The sequence below is a fragment of the Lissotriton helveticus genome, chromosome 5_1 (assembly GCF_964261635.1).
Source record: "Lissotriton helveticus chromosome 5_1, aLisHel1.1, whole genome shotgun sequence".
Classification (NCBI taxonomy): domain Eukaryota; kingdom Metazoa; phylum Chordata; class Amphibia; order Caudata; family Salamandridae; genus Lissotriton; species Lissotriton helveticus.
In genome coordinates this window covers 209,334,893-209,348,983 of record NC_136065.1, presented here as the reverse complement: position 1 = coordinate 209,348,983, position 14,091 = coordinate 209,334,893, and positions in this window count along the sequence as shown.

Genomic DNA, 14,091 nt, shown 5'->3' with positions numbered 1-14,091 from the left:
TTAGGTGCCCTGATTGTAAGGTCAAATACAATCAGGGTCCTCCCTTCTCAAGAGTGCTGAAGTAGACCTCTTAAAACTCTTCCTATGGTGCAGATTGCATTCTGCAGATGTCCTCCCAGGTTGTAAGGGCAAACTAGTACTCAAACATGGGCGTGCAGGTGAGTAAATGGGTGTATGAATGGTCTTATGGGTGTGTGAGTGAGTGTGGCAGTCACTGTTTGGCTATATGAGTGATGGGTAAATACGTGCTTTTGTGGGAGTGTAATTGGTTCTGTAAGTGCCTGCCTGATTGTATGAGTGTGTGCAAATTACATGCTATTTAATTACATACTGTAAGCAAGCACCCATATCTAATTTCATACACATTCATTTATACAGGCATAATAAAATTAATATTCATTCAGTATACCAAACAATCTTTCTCATTTCCTTCTCAATGTATTTTAGTTACTGTTCTCATCTAAGCACCCTTCTATTTTCCCTTCTAGTACAGTGTCTTGAAGCTACACATTTTCTTTCAGCTTACATACTCACGATTTTTTTTTCTAAATATTCTTTTATATACGACAACCTAATTACCATACATATAAAAGCTCTTTGCTGCTCTCTCAGTTTTATTTCTATGTCTGGTAACATATGTTTTTATTCAAAATCTCCAGTCAGAACTCCTGCAAACCACCTTCTCTCTTAGAAAAGCAGCTAAAATGGCTACCCCACCCCTACTGATTCTTCTCTAATTAACAAATCACAGGCTACCTTTCATCTTTCTTTTTTGTTATACCACCTCTAAATGGTAAATATTTCTTTAACCCTTTCCATGTTTCCTGCGAAGAAGCCCAATTCGGTTGTTTTTTCCACGAATATGTCAACAAAGGTTACCCCCAAATGGAAGAGCCACAACAGGTAGTTGTTTTCAGGAGGTAGTCCAGCACGGAGGAGAAAGAATGCGGCATGGTGAAAGTAAGATTGTGCATCACCCCACTTGGGCTTTGAACAGTGAAATGTATGTACTTTCAAGACGGACTCACTTGGGTAAATGAGTGCAACTACAAATACCAGAAGGCCAGGGGCGGATTCAAAGACTTTAAATTAAGTTGCACACTGCCAGTCTTGTCGTACATGTGCCAATGATTAAGGGTCTACAAGACTTGAAACGCGTCTGGCAGCATGATTAAGATGCCGTTTTCCATTACCTGTTTGCAGCCTTCGTGCAATAAATAATTGGATTAACAACTACCTGTTGTGGCTCTTCCATTTGGGGGTAACCTTTGTTGACTGATTTTGAGCGGCTCACTCCGGCCGTGGAAGAAGCCCCGCTGCTAATACAGCGTTCCCGTGAGGACGCCAGCGGGTGTCATCTGTTTTCGGGAGGTAGTCCAGCACGGAGGAGAAAGAATGTGGCATGGTGAAAGTAAGATTGTGCATCACCCCACTTGGGCTTTGAACAGTGAAATTTATGTACTTTCAAGACGGACTCACTTGGGTAAATGAGTGCAACTACAAATACCAGAAGGCCAGGGGAGTGGCCACGCCCACTGGGGCGGATTCAAAGACTTTAAATTAAGTTGCACACTGCCGGTCTTGTCGTACATATGCCAATGATTAAGGGTCTACAAGACTTGAAACGCATCTGGCAGCATGATTAAGATGCCGTTTTCCATTACCTGTTTGCAGCCTTCGTGCAATAAATAATTGGATTAACAACTACCTGTTGTGGCTCTTCCATTTGGGGGTAACCTTTGTTGACTGATATATATATATATATATATATATATATATATATATATATATATATATATATATATATATATATATATATATATATATATATATATATATAAAACATAAATCTCTCCTCATTAGTGAAAGAAACGGCACTCAGGAACGGAATACTATCATCCTTGATTTATTGAAATAGGCCACTCCGGACAGGACGCGTTTTGGCTGAAAAACAGCCTTGATCACCTGAAGTGCGCCATTTTGCAAACGTTATATATACTCTCTTTCAGGCATAGGCATAAACAAAATTCTTCAATATACATATAAAAAACAACATGAGTACAAACACTCGGGGTAAAATAATGCCTGCAAAATTATCACAATAAAGTTGTATAAATGAACAATTTCACATTTTGCTTAAAGCGCACCAATTCTTTATTTAAAAATAGAGATCCCAATATGCAAATTATCACAAGAAGTCCTCTGGATTATAATAACTTCATTTTATGAGGAAATAACTTCAAACTGTTAAAACGTCTTCAAGCTAAAAATAGCTGATAGTTCTATATTGCACTCAGTTGTTCCCGCTTGATGCCATGAATTTGCTTAGCATTTAGGCATACGCAGTGGGTTCTCCAAAAAAACGGAATCAATTCAGTGTAGTGCGCAACATTATTAATACAAACCCCAGTGCAATAACAGCCTCTAAAATCGCCTAGGTCTTATCAAAGCAAAACAGCCTGTACCAGCAGTCAATGCAAGAATTGTAACACAGCTAGATATCAGTATGTCTTTAAAGTTCACTTTTTGGGAAGCACATCCATTTTTTCATGTAGGGCCTCATTGCCTCACGATAGAAGCTTAACCAATTAAACTGCATGTTCCCGCTGCACTCATCTCTGGAGTTTACCAGTTGCCCAAAATCCAATTTGAAGCCTCCGCCCCTCACTAAAAGGACAATGCCCCCGTGCCCAGCTCCGAACTTCAGGTAAGTGTAAAAGGGGCTGGCAAGAAAAGAAAGACCCGCCGGGAGCACACAAGAGAACATGGAAGAAAACCAAATGAATGAGGATGTACTGGATATGAGCGTAGTGAATTTGACAAATCTGGAATCAAATACAGCAGAAATTAAGACATTGGCTTGTGGTCTATCATTTTGCATTATTGAGAATATGGACTATGTCCAGACCCAGATGGATTGTTTTAAATTCACTCGAAAATTGAGATTGGCGAAATATTTTGTTAATTATACAGCATCTGGAGCACAACAGAGTAGTAGTGGTGCAAATAATGATAATTGGTTGGTTTCTTATTTAAATCTTTTTAGGGATTTAGACAGCCTCTCTAGAGGAGATCGTACTGATGTCACTGATGATATATTGGTAAGAGAGTATGCTCTGAGGATACATGAAAAACTTATTACACCTTTTAAACTGAGGTCAATATTTTCTCCCATGTTTCCAAGGGATTCCATAGATACATTTTCAGACCGGGTAATATATGATATACAAGATTTGTACAGTAGTGTTGAATGTAATCCTGAAGGTGACAAATCATCAGTAGGATATAAAAGCCTGATGACTAAGTTACGACTACGTCCTGACATAGTGGTGAGACAGGCCGATAAAGGAGGCAATATCGCACTTTGGCCGCTCACCATGTATCAGGAAGAGGCTCTCAATCAGCTTAATGATAGTTTATGCTATTTGAAGATCAACAAGGGCAGTTTGTACAATGTAACAATGGAATATCACGCAGATCTGCTGAAATGGCAAATAGCAGGTCTTTTATCCCAAGTAGAATACAAGTTCCTCAAAATAGATGCTCCAGTTACTCCCATTTTGTATCTCATACCTAAGATTCATAAGAACATAAACATACCACCTGGCTGCCCTATAATCTTGGCCATATGGAGTTTATTTGAGAACACCTCTAAATATTTGGATTATTTCCTCCAAGACTATGTAAAAAACGTAGCTCTTATACGAGAGACACAGATTTCCTTAACAAAATATATGATGTAGAGTGGGAACAGGATCTCCTAATGATCACATTAGACGTGTTGTCTCTGTATATGAGCATTTCCCACTCAGATGGCATGAATACAATACAATATTTTTTAGGCTCAGGACCTTTGTCGCTGTACAAACACACTGAAATGCTGATGTGCATGTTAGGATGGTGCTTGCGCAATAATATCTATCTTTTCGGTTCAGACCTATGTCAACAACTGCGGGGTACTGCGATGGGCACCTGCTTTGCCTCCAGCTCTGTAAATTTGCATATGGGCTGGTGGGAGGAGCTGGTGCTCGCCAATGAGTGCGCAAGAGAAATGTCTGAGAATGGGGTACTTTGACCACGCTACAGAGACAACTTATTTGTCCTGTGGCGTGGCAGCAAATTCTCAGCCCAAAAATGTGTTAAAAAATATTAACAGCAACAAGTTAAATTTACAATTCACTGCACATCTCAGTGATCAGGAAGTATAGTTTTTGGATTTATCTGTATACATGGCAGATGGAAGGATACAAACTAAAACATTCAGAAAAAGAACAGCAGGAAATACTGTGATTCATGAACAGAGCTTCCATCCCACAAAACTCAAAAACAGTATTCCATATGCGGAAAACCTCAGAATGAGGAGAAATTGCAGTAATCCCGAACAACTCGCTGAATCCCAGTCAGCCCTATCACGGAGATTTAAAGCAAGGGGCTACAATATGACCATTCTAGAAGAGGCGAAGCGGAAAGCCAATTTGAAATCTAGAGCACAGTTAATCTTTTCTGAAAAAACAAAAAATAAAACATCAGATATATCTGAACAGAAATGTTGCTTTATTACCAGCTTTAATGTACAACATCAAAACATTGGAGCAATTTTTAAACAACATTGGCATTTACTATGTAGTGGCCCTATCCTAGGACCCAAACTACAAAAGAAACCCTTCATCACATTGCGTATGGCCAGATCGATGAGACAATACCTGGTGATAAACTGTCCGGGCATGAAAAAACAGGAGACTTGGCTATGTGGGGGGTGGGGGGGGGGGGGGGGGGTAAGGCTTTAGACAGTGTAATAAATGCTAAGCGTGCTCCTATGGTATTAACACCACGGAGGTACCTTTACCCTTTGGGGACAAGAAATGGAGAATCACAAAGCCCCTTACATGTAGAAGTGAATATTCAATATACGTGTTAAGACGTAGTTGCAAAAAGCTGTGTATTGGAAGCATCATACTCTGTGAACATCAGCGAGTGTTGCAACACATTAGAGCCATTAGGAAAAAGGACCAAACGTACCATATGGCTAAACATTTTGAATTGATACATAACAGTAATCTTAATGACTTCAAATATTTTGTACTGGATCAAGTGCCAGCGAGGCACCGAGGGGGCAATAGGGAAAGATATTTGAGGCAACTTGAATCCAGATACATAATACGATTCAATTTGAGAATTCCAAATGGCCTCAACACTGAGGAAGATAAGCATATACATTTGTAGAATGATGTTTCACTTTCCGTTGTAAGACAACTGTAACAACAATGTAGCTTACAAGGCAAGACTCTTCCAAGCACATGTATGTAATTGTACACATAATCTGTACAATCCCAACCAGATCCACATGATGAATTTTATAAGTGATTCTTTTTTAATCCTGACAATGTATTGATTTTTGCACATGCACTTTAAATTATAAGGATGTTGTGTTAAAAATTGTGGATTTTCACATTTTCAGTTGTTTTGATGATGCGATTTTGCATATGAAGTATATTGCAGATGCTGCTAATATAAGGATATGGAGTCATTTGGGGATGGAAGGAATAAGAAAGTGAATTTGACAAATAAGGCACTTGCCTGAAATTCTTAATCGTTTTCTTCGGTAACTCTCCCCATTCCAGCATCTTGCAAATGTAATTAGTTAAAATTAAAAAGTTGAACGGTTCCAGCAAAATCGGTAAATGTTTCTCTTTTCTATATAGGATTGTAAATATATTAAATAATCTGTGTGCAGCGCATGAAGAGCAACATTGGAGTTTTATTGATTATTCAATGCACTGGCACTTGTCACTTAACTGTGCTGCTCCGTGCTTTGACTACTAAGATCAATTGAAAGATGGTAATGACTTGCACTATGCACGTTGCACTTTGATTATAGATTGCACAATGTTCCTATATGGCTCTGTCACTTTAAAAGTTTGAAAAAAGTTTGCAAAAAATGTTAATTGCAATGGCATCAGGAGAAGGTATAAAGTAATGGGACAATGAAAGAAAAAAAGGTTTGACGAAGATCACAGCTGCGATCGAAACGCTTTACCTGTGTAGCAAAAAAAAACGTCTTTTGAAAGTGAGCCCGAGCATCCTGGTGCTTGTTTTATATGAGAAGAGGTGTGCTGAGGATATATATAATAGCTTTGGCAACGTTTGACGAACCTAAAGCAAAAACTGCTGAAAGGAATTACACCAAATTTGGCAGGAAACAATGTCTTGGTACCAGAATGTGCTTTTTGTGATTTAGTGTAAATCCATTGAGTACCTTTTGAAAAATGAAGACATAAAAAAAGTGTATATCTGGACGGTTGGATCAGTACTCCCACAAGATTAAAGAATAGTGTGTTCTGATTGGGCTAGGGAGCTATTTTCCTTTGGGCCAATTTGTTCCCACGGGAGTCAGATTCCTGTGGGAGAGAGCGCTCGGAAGTGCTGCCAGTAAAATGTTACTGTCAGCCATTACAGTACTCTGGGACTAAGTGCCTTGTCCTGAAGTTAAAAACAAAATACATTAGAAGGGAGCGGGTTGGGAACCCTGCCCTCCTAGGCCCAGTAGGGAGACCCTGTGGGACTCCCTGGGGGCCTAAATAAAAAACAAAATGGATTTTTTTGCCAGGGCCTCACTGGACTCCCGTGGGATTGCAGCAAAAGCAAACCAAAACAATTTTGTCCGTTATTTGTTTTTTAAATATATGGGAAGGGGGTGTCAGTAGGGCACCTAAGCCCATTTTGGGATCTATTACATAATATCGACAGGCAGAATATAGACATACAAAAATATTGAAGCAAAAATATCGACATCAAAAATATCGAAGTTCTATCTACATAAAGGTAAGTACAAAAATATCGGGAAAAAAAAATATCGTAGTACAAAAATATCAAAGTAAAAAATATTGTTTCTATAAATGTATTAATAATGTAAAAATAATTTACAAATACATATAATTTAACACATTATAGATATAAACATTAAAACATATTTAAAAAATATTAACTAATACATATACATTTAAAATAAATTAAAAACTCTACATATAAATTAATATATATACTTACTCCACATATTGCATCAATAGGGAAAGCGTTGGATAGTGTAGGGGTAAACATGACTATTCCCACTCCAGTGAGTCCAACAGTGGGGAAAGTGTTTGATAGCGTAGGGGTAAAAATTACTATTCCCACTCCAGTGAGTGCAACAGTAGGGAAAATGTTGGATAGCGTAGGGGTACAAATTACTGTTCCAACTCCAGAGGGTGCAACAGTAGGGAAAGCGTTGGATAGAGTAGGGGTACAAATTACTATTCCAACTCCAGAGGGTGCAACAGTAGGGAAAGCGTTGGATAGCGTAGGGGTAAAAATTATTATTCCAACTTCAGAGGGTGCAACAGTAGGGAAAGCGTTAAATAGCGTAGGGGTAAAAATTACTATTCCCACTCCAGAGAGTGCAACAGTTGGGAAAGCGTTGGATAGCGTAGGGGTAAAAATTACTATTCCCACTCCAAGAGTGCAACAGTAGGGAAAGCGTTGGATAGCGTAGGGGTAAAAATTACTATTCCCACTCCAGAGAATGCAACAGTAGGGAAAGCGTTGGATAGCGTAGGGGTAAAAATTACTATTCCCACTCCAAAGAGTGCAACAGTAGGGAAAGCGTTGGATAGCGTAGGGGTAAAAATTACTATACCCACTCCAGAGAGTGCAACAGTAGGGAAAGCGTTGGATAGCGTAGGGGTAAAAATTACTATTCCCACTCCAGAGAGTGCAACAGTAGGGAAAGCGTTGGATAGCGTAGGGGTAAAAATTACTAGTCCCACTCCAATGAGTGCAACAGTAGGGAAAGCGTTAGATAGCGTAGGGGTAAAAATTACTATTCCCACTCCAGAAAGTGCAACAGTAGGGAAAGCGTTGGATAGCGTAGGGGTAAAAATTACTATTCCCACTCCAGAGAGTGCAACAGTAGGGAAAGCGTTGGATAGCATAGGGGTAAAAATTACTATTCCCACTCCAGAGAGTGCAACAGTAGGGAAAGCGTTGGATAGCGTAGGGGTAAAAATTACTATTCCCACTCCAGAGAGTGCAACAGTAGGAAAGCGTTGGATAGCATAGGGGTAAAAATTACTATTCCCACTCCAGTGAGTGCAACAGTAGGGAAAGTAAATACTTCATATATTATTTAAAAAAAATAGATATATTAATATCTATAAAAAATTAATTAAAAGTAATTACCAATTTAATATAATATAATATTTAATCAATTAAAAATACAAATTAAAATAACTTATTACAAATTGTTACCTATTAATACAAATTAATTACAAATTAACAATTAATTAATTAGCAATTAAAAATGAATTAACAATTAATTCAAAATAAATACCAATAAATAAATGTACATATTTAATTAATTATAATTAAATTACTTCCCACCCTGTTCCCCTATAAACCCACAACCCGCTACAGAAAATAAATTAATAAAATTAACATAATTATCAATTAATCAATTAAATAAAATTAATTGGCAATTAAAATGTAATTAATTACCAAATAAAAATTAATTAACAATTAATTCAAAATAAATACCAATAAACAAATGTACATATTTAATTAATTATAATTAAATTACTTCCCACCCTATTCCCCTATAAACCCACAACCCGCTACAGAATTAAATTACGCAAAAATGAAATAACAAAATTCATTAATTAAAATAAATTATAACATAAATACACACTTATCACACATATAATAACATAAAAACACTATAAAAAATTTGATATTATTAAAAATTCAATAATTTTAATAACCTATATTATATACTTCGATATTTTTAAAATTCGATAACATTACTTACCTTAAAAACGATATTTTTGATGACTGTATTCTGTCCATTCAATATTTTGTCCATTCTATATTTTGAAATCGATATTTTGTATATTCGATATTTTGAAATCGATATTTTGTCTGTTTACCAATTGAAGAGCAGATACAATGTTAGCAGGGGGGCAAGTATAATCCACGAGTGTCCAAAGGAGAATCAAGGTACAGGGTGCACCACCAAAGGCATAACGAATTACTGATTTGGGTCAGGAATCAGTGGGGCGAGGGAGGTGGAGTAGGTGTCCAAAGACTACTGAATGGGTCCGCGATGGATTTCAAGGATGAGAAAACCGGATGCAGACGCAGAAAGGACCTCTCATGCAGCGTGGGCTCGCAGTGATCCAGAATGGAGTGCTGAGGTGGGTTGGCTACAGGGCCTAGCCTAGCCAGAGGCCAGGTCCAGCAGCTGACCCTCTTTATGCAGCCATCCCCAAGTTGTGCACGGACTTTGGCAGTGGGGGTTTGGCCACTGGGCCTGTGGTCAGCCCCCAAAGGCATCCAATCCCACACTGCACAAGGCCTTCGGTCATGCATGGTGAGGGAATGGCCCCAAGGCCTGTCCTGCACTCAGACCCTGTGGCCAACCCCCCAAAGTGAGCCAACCCCATGCAGCACATGACCTTCGGCCATGCGCTGCAGGGGGTTGGCCACCGGGTCTGGTCGTGGGGACCCCTTCCCCCAGGGACTTTTTAAAAAGGGAGGGGGGCTGTGAACCCTACTCCCCAAATCCATTAAAGGCCTTGGGGAGATCACCCTGGGGCCAAAACTTCCAAAAAAAGGGAGGAGGGCTACACAGCACTCCTCCTGAGTCTATTTGGGCCCTGGGGATTTTAATTAAATGAGAGAGGGGCCTTATTGCCCCCCTCCTGAAGCTTTATTAGCTCCTGGGGACCGCGTAACCCAGAAACTTTTTTTAAATCAAAGAGGAGGGGGGGGGCCACGTTAATCCACCTCGATGATTGTTGTTATGCCCTGCAGACACCATCCCCCAGGCCCACTCATTAAATTAATGGGGGGCCACGCATCTCCCCTCCCCTGAGAGTTGTTAGGCTCTGGGAATCACATTCCCCGGGGCCACTCCTTAAAATAATGGGGAGGTGGTCCGCGCGGCCCCACTCCCCGAGCCATAATAGGACCTGTGGACCCCATCTTGTGTGGCCTGCATAATTAAAAGTGGGTGCTTTGGTGCCCAATCAGAGCACCCACCATATACTCATTTGGGAGCAAATTTAGAGTGTTGCTGGTGTTGAGAGTGCTCTATAATGGAGCTGCCTTCCACCTAAACTTGAGAACTACCCAGAGTTCTCTGCTTCTTTTTTTGCATAATTAATGCATCACTCTATGCCAGAAAGGGTTTTGTTTTGGCTTATACTGGGTGCTCCCTTCGGTTTGTGGACAAGGCTACACCTCTCTGAAGAGTTTTAATGAGAATGAAACACGTGTCAGGGGCTGCTTTTATTCATTTCAGGTTGGCTTGGATGGTATTTTACCAACCAATGTGGCAATACTGTGCCTGGAGTGGTATAAGGCGTTGGTCATTTTACAGCTCGCATGGATAGCACTGTGCTAATCCTATGCTTAAAGACTTTGCTGTAGAAATGGCAAAATACTTTGTGCCTTTCTATCTCGGCGTCGATAGCACTGGGCTAATCCTATGCTTAAAGACTTTGATAAGCAGACATTTGAGGTGAGCAGATCTGGAGTGTCACTGGTGTTGAGTGTGCTCTATACAGGAGCTGCTTTCCATCTAAATTTGAGAACTACCCAGAGTTCTCTACCTTCTTTTTTGCATAATTAATGTGTCACTCTATGCCTGAAAAGGGGGGGGAGGGAGGGGGGGAGAAGAGAGAGAGAGAGAGAGAGAGAGAGAGAGAGAGAGAGAGATATATATATATATATATATATATATATATATATATATATATATATATATATATATATATATATATATATATATTTTCCCTGATTTGAAACCGAGCTGGAAGCCATAGGTTTGCTGGAGGTTAAGGACCACCTGTTACAGATTCATCCAAACCCTACCTAGGCCCCATACTTCTCATATTTTAAATATATTTTCGAACTGCAGGCATGACTTCTCACTGGGAAGAGTTTCTGCTTCAGCTAAAATTATTAGGGAAAAGTACAATAAGGTGAAGAAGCTTTTTGGAAATTACAATACAGTCGCATACCGAGCAATATTAAATCATGACGAAAATATAAGGTATGGATGATGCTTTGTTTCCACTATTGCCAGTTTCGGGGCAGGACAACCTCTTTGTGAGAAGGGGGGCACCCAGCATAGATGGATGGCCTGCGCCCATTTCATCAGGTTAGATCTGGGCGCCTCGTCCGGCTTCCCTTGTGATTCAATGGAAAGGGCCGGCCCCGTCTTCAGACACAACCACGCGGAGTATTTTTTCCCTGTTTGTTAATCCACGTCTGTGCGGCTCGGACCTCGGAATTAGCTGCATAAACTATGCCGGAAGGACTAACGCGAGGCGTCGAAATAAACAGGATTAAAAGATTTCGTTGCAAATACAAGCTCAGCGGCGGTCTCCTCGGGCAGACAAGCCCTCTGCGCCCGTGTAACTGAGCGAAGGAATCATTGACAGAAAGAAACACACTCGCAGCTGGCGGGGACCCCTCAAAATAGGGGGAGATGCTCTCGAATAAGACATCTTTCCCCGATCCGTATGGGCTCGGTATGACACCCGTCAAAACACAGAAGGCAGAATTTCAGAAAGTGGATCATAACACCTTTTTTACACGCAGCTGTTTTCCTCCTGAAAACTGTAAATATGTATACCTCTTAAAACGTTTCAGGTTGACAGGCGCTTAGTTCCTCCGCGGGTTCCATCATCGCTCTACCAGCCTCCCCCCCCCACACCTCGCCCCTGCCCCTCCCCCGAGTCTACCCCTCACCCTCGGAGAGGTCTGTGGTTTCCTCATAGCCTTGACGTACATGACTTCCTTTGGAAGGCGCTGTACACAGTACTGAATGTGTAACCTGGTTTGACACTGCTCTGCCCTAACTGCAGTGCATAACAAGTGTGGTTTTCCGTGCTCATACGTCAGAGGAGTGCGACCAACGGATTTCAAAATGGTGGACCGGTGGCCCCCAATCCGCCGACTTGCCTGGTTCTCAAGACACCCGAAAAGGGCAACGGAATGAAGACGACGGACTGCGCTCTGCTCCATATTCAGCCATCTCTAGGGTCCCTGCGTCAGGGCCATTGAAATTATGTGGCAGGGGATGCCTAAATTATGCGTCAGAGTCGACTAAATTATGCGGCAAGAAAAGCCAAATTATGCAGCACATTTTGTGAAGGAATTACTTCATTATTTTCTCATGTTTACACTTGTTAACGCGGTCTGGGCATAGGCTGAAACTCATTAGCACAGGTACAGGGCTCAAGTCGGGGTACCACTCGGGTGGACGGCGTCCCCCCACTTATTTTACAGGGTGGATGCCGTCCCCCCTGCCAAACAGCTGGACTTCACCTTTTTGGCCTCTTTGGGACACGATCGGAGCCACATTTCGTGACGTCACTTCCTGTCGTGACATCACTTCCGGTGACAGCGTCCCCCCACTCCTTTTTTAGGACTTGTGCCCTGCAGGTTCAGCCTCTGCGAGAAAAAAGATCCGCCAACCTCTTCAAAGGACGTTCCATTGTGCAGCAACACGTCGCTGCGTTTTTAAGTAACTTTTGAACCCTTTGGACTACAACATTTTTTTGTTGTTAGAAACTGTAGGTTATACAGCAGATGTAGGATCATATGGCCAGTGCAGCGGCCGCACCATAGGTAATTCCAGTGAGGGCCTTCCTAAAAGCATTATAGGCCCCTGGGCAAAGCATTGCACTGGGCCCTGCCTACACACCCACTCACAGGAATAAAAATGTTTAACGGAAAATTTGTGTTAAATTCTGGGATGCATGGGCCCCTATGCTCATGGGGCCCCCAGGCAACTGCCCAGCGGGCTCATGCGTTAAGGTGGCACTGATTCCACTGGCCATGCCCATGGGAGATGAGGGAGTGCGGGTGATTGCGGGTTCTGTCAGCTCTCTCCTGCATTCCACGGGTCACAGGAGTTTGTTTTCTGTGCTGACAGCGCCCGCTTCCTGTGCACGGTCCACCGGGCGGGGAGGGATGGCGGATGAGCACCACCCAGAGTACTGGAGGGGGAGAGAAGGCCAAAAGGAGGCAGGGGAAGACAGCAGGTTACCAAGTATTGCTTTATTGATTTATTTTTGGAGGGATGGGGTAAGTGTTACACAGGGAGGTTGGTGAAGGGAGGTTAGGAAGCCACTGATGTTTAAGTTTCACATTTATTGGCATGGAAAGGTGGCTACTAAATGAGGGAGGAGAGTAACACAAGCCACTGCGTCCCCTGTGACTAGGGGTGGGGTCTTTCAGAGGCCCCAAAACCCTTGAAGGGCCCCCATTCAGGCCAAGCTCAATGAATACATGTGAGATATGGGACCCCCCTTACATTCTGCAGAGGGCTCCCATCGTTTCGTGTTACAGCAGAAGGCTATGGCATATTTCACACTTACTCAAAGTGCAGAGTGGCTTCTGAGAGGTGGTGGAAACGGGTGGGGGGGGAGCACCCTCCAAAGTTGCCATAAAACAGAGTATTTCCACCTCGAGGCTCTGCGTGACATAATAGACAACTTGTTATGCACGGTTCAGTAAATGTCCATTTGTCAGGAAGGACTGAAATTAAAGAGGTAAGATATATTCTGATAAACAAAGAACTAAAAATCCATTTTAATTATTGGAAAAGGTGATTTTAAACCACCATTAAACGGAAGAAAATAATTATAAAATTGCTGTGACAAAATAGTGAATAATTAACCTTTGAGAGCTGCAAATTGTAACACTTTAAATTAACGTGTTTTAATTATTTTACACTGATTATGCTAGCCATCTTTTACCTTTAACTCTAACAGAAATGTGTGTTGTTGAGAGCAACCATGTAAAGGACCTATACGTAATGTAAAAAAAATTGGGTCAGGGCACCACACGTCGAATGTTTATGGACGCGGCATCACTTCTCGGCATACTGGGCGAAGGGAAATTGGAAGAATATGTGACAGGCTGAGACAGGCTAGTGGGACTAGAACAGAGTAAGCCATATGTCAAGTGTCAGCTGGCGGGTCCTCACACTGGCCCGCTGGCCTTTCAGAGGCATGGTTTGGTTGCCTAATTTCCCTATGGACTAAT